This window comes from Dasypus novemcinctus, chromosome 31 (assembly GCF_030445035.2).
Source record: "Dasypus novemcinctus isolate mDasNov1 chromosome 31, mDasNov1.1.hap2, whole genome shotgun sequence".
Taxonomy (NCBI): Eukaryota; Metazoa; Chordata; class Mammalia; order Cingulata; family Dasypodidae; genus Dasypus; species Dasypus novemcinctus.
In genome coordinates this window covers 27,873,946-27,887,191 of record NC_080703.1, presented here as the reverse complement: position 1 = coordinate 27,887,191, position 13,246 = coordinate 27,873,946, and the positions used below count along the sequence as shown (strand labels likewise).

Here is a 13,246-nt window from a genome sequence, read left to right as displayed (position 1 = left end):
ATAGAAAAGATAACATTACAATTATTAGGCATATATTTAGTACAGGATAAAAGTACAGCACTTAATATTAACTAATGTATTACTTAATGCATAAGGATTCAGAGTTGTAATTATTAGTTTTGAGTTTTAGGTTTGTAATACCTTACATGTTATCTCTCCATGAGAGCAGGCCATAATGCCAATTGTGTTTAAGTTTCACTTACAGTATCCTGGTATCATGGCTCCACTTAGCATGTTTTTCAACGCAGTGAGCAAGTTGCGGCATCTTTTATCTTAGAGAGATTTTTTAGTATTCTACTAGCCTGGTGCATAGTGCTCTCTGGCACTATGGAACAGTGCCAGTCTGGAGGCGATATCCATTGTACACTTGGCTGTACCGAGTCATTATTGGCTGCTGCAGGAGCTTGAAACTGCAATATAGTTTTCATCGACTTTAGGAGCAGAACCAGAGACTGATATAGCACATATTTTAATTGAGGGGTCAGTGACCAGCCTAGCCAATAACTCACATGGAGAGGCCACCTGTAATGTATTCAAGGCTTGATTTGAATGCACAAGAGTTTGACAATGTTAAAGTTTATTCCTTGTTTTTATATATATTTTAAACAACTTAATGCAACACATATATCAAATGACTGTTTACTTACACAATTTTACTATGAAGATAACAGTAGGTATTTAACTTTAGTAATAGAGGAAAAATATTATTTTTCATTGTTAGAATGAAAACAGAATATTTTCAATAGAATCAAGACAACTTTTTATTACCATTTACTTAAATATGTACTTTGCAGTGGCCTTCAGACAGGTTTATTATCATGAAGTTATTTTTGCTACTAATACTAATTTAAGTTTTTTTAGTTAACAATGACTTTTACAACTAGAACTATTTAAACATTTTCAGTTTGGAAGATGTTTTACAAACTCTTTATAATTGACTATAACTACATTGACTAGCCACTTCATGTTTAAATAAACTTACTAAATTACAATTACTAATGAAAGAAATTCACTTTTTATTTAAGAGAGCATATTTACAATTTTTTTCTTTTAGCATAATTTCACTAATGTGAACTTACAATATTCATTACTTTAAAGATTTTGTACATAGTGTTAATTTAGTTTATAAATTAACTATGGGAGATTACACTCAAGTTAAATAAAATTGAAACTATAATAGTTTATGCAAGGAATGTTCTTTTTTTCTTTTACAGGAAGCTAAAAATTTTTTTTCTTTAAGTTATGAAAATTATTAATTTAAAAGCATACTGACTACCAGGTTTTAAAACACATTACACAATTACTTAATTTTTAAAAAAATCATAACCCAGGAAAGATCTTTTCTATAGTTTTTATGGTCTTTACTTACTGAAATTTGTTAATAGAGCTACTAATTACCTTTATTTTGTTGGAAAGAAATCTTCTGGAAGAAAATAAGGCTCACCAGATTGTGGAGAAGAAAATAATTTATTCTCAATCTTGCAAGAAGGGGTGCAGAGCCAGGTATGGCTGGTGCCACGAACAAAGAAAAATGACACAATTTATACCCCTAAGCTTAGCATGCAAGCTCTTCCTCTGTTTTTCCATAGATTGGATACTTCAGAAGTTACAGCTTATTTGAGATTTAACTTTCTCACGCAAAAGTTTGATTTAACTGCTTCTTCTATCACATTCTAACTATTTTAGTTTTTACCTGCTCCCTTTTGTCAAATAAGGAATAGAATTTAGTGCTGAAATGGCACCAACTTAGTTAGCTCCTTCTTGGGCATCCTTCCACTGCCAATAGGACTGGCCTAAACTGGTCTCTTCCACTGCTGTCTAACCCGGGAGTGGGAGACTGAGGCACCAGGCCACCAGGTTACATCAACATTTTTCTTATGTGAAAATTGACCTAATCTTTGTTTTTTGTTTTTTTTTGCATTTTATGGCTGACAAAGGTTTAAACTGGGAAATTACCAGGCAAACTGATTCTTAATTCTCTAGCCTAGTAGATAGGTTTAATCTGCCACACCTAGTCTTGCTTTAAAAGCTCTTGCAAAGAGGAGGCCCTTTCCCAATTGTTTTTATAATCAGATTTCTATGACTTTTTCATCCTGCTTAGTTTAATTTGGGCTTTAAGAATATTTATAAATATAACTGCATATTTAATTTTTAACAATTTGAATAGATAGGCAGATATAAATAGTTTGAGACAAAAACATAACTTTAATTACTTTAAACTTCTAATCTTTACAAAACAAGTGTGACTGCAAACATTTCAAAGACTTTTGAAACTCTTTTTAATTTGCACTATGACTATGCAGTTTACCACAAGAATTTTCTTTCTTACTTAATGGACTGTAAAAACCAAAATGTTCTTAATGCCTTAGCACTATTTTGTTTTAGAACTTTATATTTTACTTTGAAATTAGCAGAATTTTGGATAAGCAACAAGATTAATTTTATATATATTTACTGAGGCTATTTGAAGCCTCAGGGAGACAGACTGCTTTCTCTCATGAATTGCCACTCTTAGGAACACTGACCGTCAAGGCAGGAGACTTCTCTCCCTCTACCCCCCTTTTTGATTTTGGAGATAATAAAACTCCAGTGGTCATTTAACCTTATTCCATCAGGCAGCCATTTATTTAGGTTACACTTGAATTCATGAGAGAAAGGGTTACTAATACCAGGAGAGACAGTGATGTCCCAGCTCTTCTCAATTATGAAATAATCATAGGCAAAGGCAAAGGGTGAGGTTAGGCTTGAAGTAACCATAAACAAAGGAAAGGTTAGTTTAGAATTTACACTTAAATAATAGTTTCAGGCTAAATTCACCCAGCTATAATTTCAGTTATTGTCTTTCTACTGTTTTATAATATAAATGCATTTATAAATGATTTTAACTCTTAGTTACAGTTTTTATTAATTTTTAAAAAAACTTATTAATTTTATAACACTTTTAAATACTTTTCATTCGACTTATAACATTAAATGAACTTAACTATTACTTTAATTTTTTTTTTAAAGTAAAAGAATAAATTTCTTGCAGTTAGTTTGAAATAAAAAGCTACTTTTCAGGATTTGATTTCTAGAACATAAATGTTCTTTTAAAAGAGGTAAGACTCTTCTTTAAACACTGAGGAAATGATGAGGTTAAAGCACAAGAAGCTATTGATAAAAGATTTTCTTTGTATATTGATCTTACTTAATTTTAATCATAAAAATTTTCCTTCCACAAACTTTCTACACTTTTAGTATTCATTCAGGTTCTGTCCCACACTTTACTCTTTCCAATAATCAATCATTTTATCTTAGGACAAAATCATCTTCTGTTTCTTTAACAATAAAAACACACTCTATATATCCCACATACTAAGTTACCAGGCAAACTTCTTACAACATATAATTGCCATTAATACTAAACAAGCTTGTTAAAATAATGAACTTTTTTTTACTTTAAATACTTAGTAGCATGTAATACCAGAAACAGTTTTTTTTGGAAGCAAGTTGGCAGGGGAGATTGGCTTCCAAATAAGTTTGTTATAAAATTGCTTTTTATTATTATTATTATCAATTCAGTTTTGTTAAATAATGACTTTCTGCAATTAGCCATTTAAATACCTTAATTTAAACAATGCTTTGTAAAACTTTTATAATTATTTATACCCTTAAGACAAATTTTACTTTCACAGAACACATTCTCTTACTTAAGGTTACTACAATACCTTCTAAGAACCTGAGCAGAATGCAAACGTATTTTGGCTTTGACACCCTAAGGAGGGAACTTTACTGCATTTATTCTGATTCTGCTTTTTACCTCCTTCACTTCCTCCGCTTCCAGGCAGTCGTGTGCACAACAAACAGGAATGCGGCTTATGAATAGAAGGGAGGACTCACTGGAAAGGGGCAAGCCACTCTCCCCTTTCCAGCTTTCAGCCAAAATGGGCAGACAGAACCTACTCAAATTTGGCAACTCTCCCAGGAACCCAGCCGCCCTGACTGGGACATTCCCAACAAACTTGGGTGCTTGGCGTGGACACAGATGGCCTCCAAGCTCCGGCAAAGGGCCAGACCAGAGACAAGACAGCAGAGCATGCACAAACATCTAGACTCCGCAAACATCCAGACTCTTCAGCTTTTGCCCCAGAATTATTTCACCCCCTTGCCAATGGCAAGGGAGGGCTCCAGCTCAGCTGTAATTCCACTTTACATAAGGACACAACTCTAACACTAGCATTGAGCTGACACAGACAGAAGCACAAAGGTCACTAATCTGACCCACAAGTTTATATATTTATTTTCACCATGGCTGCCCCCACAGCCATCACAAACCTTAGAACACTTAACATTTGGTATAAAGCGAATTCATTCACAATTTAGCACCATAACAAAAGATTTCAGCTAGACTTTTCTACTGTTTAAACTTTACACCCAGACCAATCTCCACCAGAAAAGCCGATCTATTTTCCTGTAACTAAGTTTTGTTTTCCTTAATCTAGACTAATTTTCAGGACATTAGGACTTGAACCTATAAATAGCCCTTCCTATTAAAATCGAGACTCCACTCCTTTAGTGGATATAAGACCAGTACCAGATTCTAACATGCAGTTAGACAAACCCAAAACACTAGGGCTTTTCCCCGGTTTTTCTCCTTTTCCCAAGCCTAGAGAGAATGGCTTCTCCTCAGCCTTCTGGGGCTACTAGGGTTCTCTTGGGAGGTGATCAGCCTCCCCTTCCTAGCAATTAAAGCTAGGGCCTTCTAGACTGTGCTCACCTGGGGAGTCTTACCTTCTTCCAAGTTCGGAGTTCTTTTTCGTTCCCAGAATCTTTCTCTTCAGACCTTCCATTGCCCTCGATTTTTGTCGGGAAGATTCTGGTGGAGCCCACATCTTTTCTGGATTAAATTTAATCCAGGGGCGCCCAGATTTGGGGTTCACTCGAGTCCTCCTGGCTTCCTTGGGGATTTGGAAGGGGCAGCAAAATGCTACCGTCTCTGGCCTTCCTTTGTTGTCCCATCTGGGTCACCAAAAATGTTGTAGAATTTAAGAGAAGTTCAATTATTTGAGTATAGAGAGGCCAGGACTCAGGAATGATTTTGGGAAGGAAAAATGGTTTATTGACGGCCGGCCGGACTCGGGAACTTCTGTTTGAATCCCGAGCCCTGAACAAGATTTTCAAAGGTCTTTTATACAGAAAGAAAAGGCCAAATGGTTCCTTTGTTTCAGTTCTCAATAGGCTTCAATTAGCATATATATCTTCCACATCTTAGGTAAGCTTTTAGCATGGACTCTAGACATTCTAGATAAGCCTTTTAGCATATTTACTTTTTGCATTTCCCCCAAATACTTAAAGTTTATAGCCCTTGCATTGTTAAACTGTTTCCTGGGACTGGAGCCACTGCCACTGTCTCTAAGGGCAGGACTGCAGCCTCTTACCGTTCTACACCCACAAGTCAAACAACTTAGTTATCTCTGAAGAGACAAAGAGCCTTCCACCCATAGCCCACATCAAGACTGATATGAAAACAAAAGTACCTACATAAAATATGGTGAACATTCTCATGTCTCTTATCTTTATCAATCCAGGCTTAATTTAACTTTGGTTTTAAAGATAAACTCAGGCTGAACTTTTTTTTTCCTATTTTTCAAAGCTGATCTTTTACCACCCAAATCATTTAAAACTGTTCTCCCTTTTCTTCGGTTTCCCTTTTAAGCAAGCTTTTTCTGTGCGATCATAGGTTTTAAAGCCTTCTAGTCTTAGTTCTGTCTGCATTTTACTATCTTGTCCCTTTCTATTGCTATAAAAGGGAGAAATTTTCTATCTGACAAGAATGTGATAGTCAAAGCCAAAAAGGAAAACTGTCATGACCACATAGTACATGAATGGCAGCATGACTCCCTCATGATATTCTTTTCCCAAACGTAAAAAGGTTAAGTTTCTCTGTTCTGTTTCTATTTGTTAATTTTAAAAGTGATAAATTCCTTCCATCTCATTTGCTTGATTCCTGACAAACTCCTGAAGATGCCAAGATGACTTTTACACCTCCTTGTCTTATCCCCACTCTGGGTTAGGGAAGAGGCTCTCTGGCTTTCACAGCAACCTACAATTTTTCGTGCCCATGATTTAATGGTCCAGGCCTATTGGCTTCCCTCTCTTTGCCATCAGCAAGATCTCATGGCAATTTTCATAGTCATCTTGCTTCCCCCCATCTTTACTGATCAATCAAGGGATAAACATTATTCTTCAGAATTTCAATTAAAAAGAAGTTGGTCAAAGCAACATGTTACTAACAAAACAAAAAAAACACAATCAAATTCCATTTTCAAATACCAGTTTAACTAACATCAAATTCATAATTCTCTTAGTCGTGCATTTGTTTGATTCATTTCACGAGCATGGATTGAGCTCCTATTACGCCTCAAAATACTGGGCTAGCAAGAGAAACACCAAGATGGACACAGGAATCTAGTTGGGAAGAGACCACATGGCAAAGCATGATAACATGGGCTGCCATCCTCAGATACAGGAGCAGAATAAAGGTGGTGGCCAGTGCTGCAAGGAAAGTCAGAAATGCCTTAAGACGCCCTGTCATCTCGTCTAAAGCTAGAAGAATAGAATTGCAATTTTCCCAAAGACAAGAATGAAGCAGAGAATTTCCAGCCAAAGGACCTGCAGCTACAAAGGTCAAGAGGTCCTGCTCAGGGCTGGGTGAGTGTGTGCCTGTGTCTGGGGAAGTGTGGTTCCAGAGTTGCTCAAGGAGTGGGTGAAGGTCAACAGGGACATAGAGACTTGACCAGGAATACCTCTGTGTGCCAAGCTTTGTCTCAAAGGTAACAAGATGCCACTCAAAGGAACGACCATGCAATCCTTAGAACACAGTGGTGTGACTGATGGGTGTAAGGAAGTTGAAGGGAAGGCTGGAGGGGAGATGATTATTGAAATATATTAGTCAATATCCAAGAATGATAATTCTTTGAAAGAAGACGGTGACCATGCATTCAGCTTACTAATTTAACTTGTTGCTAAGCATCTGGAGTTCAGGATAGATACTTGAGTTTGAGACAAAGATTTGGGAATCTTTGGGACCTAAGGAATAGTTGAGATCAGAAAGCAAATGGCATGGCTTGGAGACCAAGTACAGAGGGAGAGGGGAGGAAGGCAAACCCTGGCCCTGAGTGCCGGCATCTCCAAGGCAGCTGGAGCAAAGAACACCAAAGAGGAAATTAGCATTTGAGAGGTCAGAAGGAAACAAGAGAGGTTCACAGAAGCAAGGGAAAGGAGTTTAAGAAGAAAACAAACCTACTAGTCAAATGAGACAAACATATCAAATATGATTTGGAAGGAATGTCTTCCCTGTATTCAGAAATTATGAAAATTAGAGAGCATAGGTTGGTTGGTGTCTTTTGTAGGACAACTACCAGGCTTTTTCTGTCCTTTCTCAGGAAGGTGTGTATCCTTATCCTCCTTTTGGAGACCTTGAGAATTTCTTTATCTGCTCTTCCCTCCATTTATCCCTCATTTTCCCTTCAGGAGAGGGGTTGACTGCCAAGTGGCTTGGGAAGTATCCTTTCAGCAGGTGAAAGCGGGTAGATTGCTAAACTCTGCCTCACCAAGAGAAACAAACCTGACCATCCCAGGGCCATTCCCTGGTCTCACCTTAACACTTACCTCTTCCGAATGCCAGGAGCTCATTTTTTCACATGCCCTTTCGGACTGTGTCCATAGATGTCTGGAGTTTTACACTGAACTTATTGCTTCCTCGGATTAGTTCCTCTCGGGAAGGAGGTAAAAGCCCTTTCTTCAGCAAAAAGCTTGATACGCTATCAGGTATCTTATGGTTTTCTGGTCACTGGTGATTCAGAATTCCTCTTGGTTCCTCTGATTGTCTTGTATTTCCATACATCTGATATCATACGAAAAACCTTCACTTTCTCAGCCATTTCTCTGGCCATTTGGATATCTGAATTCTCACTAGCTTCCACCACAGAAATACTGTGTCCTTCGTCCTGTATTTTCCAGCTTTATTCTTGACCACCTGCCTATTCTATCCTTGGCCCTTCTGGAAGTGTCAGCAACCCTATCCCACCCCAGATGTCTTCTATTGACCTAGCAAAATAGAAAGCTTCCTGTTGGTTTCAAGCTTACTCTAAATCAGATTTTTCATTGATATTACTTCTATAAATGATACGCTTTTTTTCCCCCTTCCCTGTAAGGAGAAACAAAATTTCCTCCTGAATTTTATAACAGGTCATAAATGATATACTGTGCTTTTTAAAATGTAAGTTTTCCCCCCTACCACCACCACCATTTTGACAGTAATTCTCATTACATCAAACTTGAAAGACTCAGGAAAAAAATTGAAAGGAAAATTGTCATCTCTTGTTACACCAGCCCAACATTTTAACATTTTGGTTCATTTAATTTATAGTTTTATTACTAGTGAGAGGTGTATAAAATTTATTTTTTAAATTTTTGACACAATTATTATCACATTATACTTATAATTTTGTTCATTGAAAGACATAAGTTTTAAAGAGAAATACTGGTAAATAAATATAGAAGAGATAACTCATTCCTCTGCAATAACATAATCTAAATGTTTATGACACACAGTTTTCAAGCCACTTTCACGCATATATCTTTTAAGTCATCTAATTTTATTCATTGAATTTCAACCACACCTAACTAAATACAGTTAGAATTTGTTGCAAAAATAAACCCTTTAAAGATGACATCTGAGAAACTGTATCATTCTTGTCTTCTTTCACTTTCTGAATTCATCTTGTGCTAATTCAGTACATAATCTTTACCAAAATATGCAATATTTACTAAACATTTACTAAAGTGACCCTTTAAATCTGATAGTGGAGGACTGGAAACCCTGGTGTTTATTCATGTGTAATTCATCTAAAGCATCATGCATGTATCAAAGCAGAGCTGAGAAAAAGGAAAATCTTAGGGTAAAATATGAGTGTTTCAATTCTCCAGGAATTTTAGTTTGCGGCTGAATAAAATTAATTGTCTCAAAACTTTGTGATCTCCATCAGCAAGTGTAAAATATTTTCAAAGATAAAGCAATTGTCTATCTTCTCATTGGCTTTGCTATAGAAAATGATCCTTTGCTCCTTAGAGAAAACCAGGCTTCACAGTTCAGAGAATTTTCTGGCATGGTAAAGCCTACTCCCTAATGCAGACACTTTAAGCAGTATTTCCATAATGATCAACTCTGGAAATGCCCTAAGTATAAATCATTAACACTTATGAATATCAAATACATTGCTTATAAGTCAAATTGTTCTTCTGTCTCAATGAAGCCTCCATATTTATTGAAAATATTTAAGAGACTCTGGTTACTCTAATAAAACATTTTTGCATTTCTTCTAAAATATTTAGCTCTAATAGTATAGACTTTGTCTGGAATATTCCCTTTTATAGCTGAAATATGGAGTCAAAACTTAGCTGTTGTTGGAAAATGACAAAAATACCCCTTTTTGTTTTAAGTATATTGTAAGTGCCTTCTTTACGTAGAGAACATAAACTTGAAAAATGGAAAATATTACTGAGGGAACCGTTTTTGAAAGAAAGGTACAGGATCAAATGTCACTTTTCTACATATGTGGTGTGACATTCTCATTTTGTTCCAAGTGATTTTGCCTTTTTGTGTAACACTGGAGCTTGTAAACGTGCCATAATGTTTGGTAATTACATAATGATGATTTCATGGTTCGACCTTAGTAGAAAGATAGCTAGACAGAGCAGCAAAATCAATTTCTTTTTTTTCTTTTTTTTTTTTTACCTTTTGGAAAGATATAAGAGGAAATGGAAAGTAAAATCTGCATTAAGACCACGTTAGAATTATAACTCAACAGTCGGTTATACATGAAGTGCAAAGGGGGTACAGCAAAGTGTTGGTTATTGTGCTGTGATATTCAGCCAACAGGTTAAGTTCAGAAAACCCTTTGTTTAACCCATGCCTTGTTTGTTACCCAGAATGTTCCAAATGCATATGACCTGACACTATCTCTTGTTGTCTCCTCTTGCCAAAGGTTCTCAGAGGCAGGACTGTGCCTAGGCAAAATCGAGAAGTAGGTGAAACTTGTATTCATTCCCTACCCTTTTGCAATGACAATCTCACCTAAGAGTCTACCCACCTCCCTGTCCCCAGATGCCTGATCCAGTTACCCATTGCTCGGGATTTACCCCCACTGTTTTCCAGGGTGCTCATGTTGGTTTCTGTTGTCCAATCCCTCTTTGGTCATAGGAGTTATCTGCGAAAAAATGTTCCGGGGTTCCCCAAGAGGAGCCTAAGTGTCAAGATCCCCCCCTCCTTAGCTTTAGAATCTTACTTCCTGTGGTATCCCTCCATGTCCTCTACTGCCAGTGGGCTGCCCTTTTTATTTACATACCTTTTCTCATGCTTTGGCCCATGTTGGTTCATCACTCGTCTCCATGTAGGGACATCCTTCCTACTCATCTTTCAAGGCTCTGCTCAGCTGAACCTCCTCCATTTACCGTCCCAGATCAGCCCTACCCTCTCTCCTCTACACCTCATCTGTACCACTCATAGGGCACTGACCACATACTGCTTTGTATTATACTTATTTATGTATGTGTCTTGTCTCCAGGCACTGTGCTGGGCGCTTTACAAACGCAATCTCATTTAAATTTCAAAACAATCTGATGAGGTAGGTATTATTATACCATTTAACAGTTGAGGAAACTGAGGCTCAAATAGGTTAAGTCATTTGCCCATGGTCATACTGCTAGACAGTAACAGATCTAGGACTTAAACCCAGGTCTGGCTCCAAATCATATGTTCTTTCCATGCCACCATATTGCCTTATACTCAGTCTCTTCCTCATCTTTTGAAAGACAGGGTTAAGATGCAGGATGAGACCCTCTTAAGTGTTCTGATTATCACATATGTAGCCAACAAAGAACTAGGGTTTATTGAAAATTACTGGATTCCTTGCTAGACTGTAATGAAGAATCAAGTAAAATATGAGGGGAAAAAAAAAATCCTTATCTAATGGTGCCGAAACAAATAAGCATGAGATAAGAAGAGAATGTGCAAGCTGGTTTATAGTTCAAGAGGAAATAGATGGCACTGATCTTGAGCACTGTTGAAAAGTGCCACAGGGAGAGGACATAGATGCAGGATTGGCTGGGGACAGTTTCCTATAAGTCTCCCAGGATTTGAACAATTTGTGGCATTTAGGAAAATGGACAATATGATTATCATCTTAAATGCTTTGCAAGTTAACAGTATCTCTGTGAACCTTCGTGAGTAAAGCCTGCTGTTTTCCTTCTGCCTCTGGTGCATCATTGTGGATAAGTTAGGGTGGTAGAAGCTCCTTGCTCCTAAGAGGGAAATCTCATCCCCATTGTACAACTTTTACAACTTTTACAATGAGCCTCAGACAGCTCCCCTCTAAGGAGTGTCAATCTAGAGGGCAGACCTTCTCCCTGGGGATAACTCAGACTCAGCGTCTCCATGTGTTATCATACCACTACCTTTGCCCTCCCAAGGCAGAACCCAAACTCTTTTCTTCATTTCTGCTGTTGTAGCCTTTTCTCATTTCCCTGTCCCCAGCTTGTCATGTTACCAAGTGCACATTTCTTTAACGTGAGTGGGATCCTTACGTTTACAGAAGGCAGAGAACTGTCCTTAAATTCGTGTTGTCAGCCCAGCTCTGGGAACTTCTGACAGGCATCTCAACTCTATTTGCAAACTCCATTTCAAATTATGTATGTGGCCTTTATGCCAATTTCCATTCATACATGGCTATACACTTTTGTCCCTCATGCCTGTCTTAGTAATAGGTTTTTAAATTAATATCTGGGGAAAGTAATAGAATCCAAACTTGAATATAGCACACCACATTGGACTGCAAGCCCTGTTAGGAAGCCTGAGAATTTCCATTTCGATTATGTCCTATATCTGAGCACCCTACCACATGCTATAGGAAACGCATCTCTAACCATACTTGAAAAAGAGGAAAACTCAAACATGAAAGCCTGAATACTTTTTTTTCCTTTAAAATTGTAACGTGTGTTTCTTTTCTTCTGCCAATGCTTTCAAAGCCATTCTCTCTCTTTTTTTTAATAAATTAATAGCTTCATAGGAAACTGCAAATATATATATATATATATATATATATGGAGAAAGTGAGAGAAAGTACCTTTCACCCAGTTTCCCCAAAGGTAGCAGGTTGAACATGACACTAGCAAAGCCAGGAAATTGGCTGTAGTCGAACTCACTTTTAAATTTCAAAAGGAAACACAAAAAATCGCTGTGAAGACAACATAGGCAGTTTTAAATTTCGTCCCACATTCTGTTTCTGCTTGCTTGCAAGCAGTGTCCATGCTGAGAGTCCTGGAAACCAGAGAGTGGTGTGTCCGGGCAGCCACAGAGTCCCTGTACAATGTTGGGGAGGACTCCCCAGTCTCAATGAAATCCTAGGGTACCTGGGAAGACTTGGGTTGGAATCTCGGGTCCGCTTACAAACGTGTGACCTTGGGCAAGTCACTTGACCTCTCTAAGCTTCAGTGTCTTCATCTCTGAAATGGAGAAAAGATTTCTCCTGCCTACTTCATAGGGTTGTTGTGAGGATCAAATGTGATGATTTATATGAAGGGACATGGTAGGCTGTGTGTCAGCATTCACAAGGTTTATACTCTTTTCTGAAACTCCTGCCAAGTGACAGAAGTGTAACTTTTCAGAGGAGGTCTTATTCTTAGGAACAGAACAAAAACAACCTCCTTACTGGCTACATGGCCTGGAATTTCATCATTTGTAAATGACCTGCACTTTCTACCACTCTTAGTAGGGCAGGCACTAGTAACATATTGGAAAAGCACTCTGTGACTCATTAGCTACATACCCTTGAGGCATATGATCTATTTTAAAATAAAGATTTCTTAACATTTTCTTCTAAAAAGTTGAATGCATTTTAAGTAGCTTTTATTTTTGTCTTGCTGCAGGATTCATTCTTACTTTTTTTTTTTTTTCATGCCATGAGATATAAAATAGTTGCTCTTGACAACAGTGAGAAATTATAAGGGTACCAGGTTTGACAGCGGATGGTTTATGACGTAGAAATGGAAATCATCCAAGCTGCATTGTTCCTTGGTTTGTCTGGATATACAATATTAACTCCCCAACTCACTGGTGGATTCTGGTGTGCAATAGTGAAAATGCTAGTCTTGGCAGTAAGGAAGGAGAAAATATATAGGACAAAATAAACTTAAATCATGGAAAGTA

General features: G+C 37.4%; 1 protein-coding gene across 11 annotated transcripts in view; it reads left to right on the top strand.

The window, feature by feature from the left end:
• Positions 1-13,246, top strand: part of RBMS3 (RNA binding motif single stranded interacting protein 3) — a 717,407-nt gene that overhangs the window by 590,295 nt on the left and 113,866 nt on the right. The gene's annotated exons all lie outside the window — the stretch shown is intronic.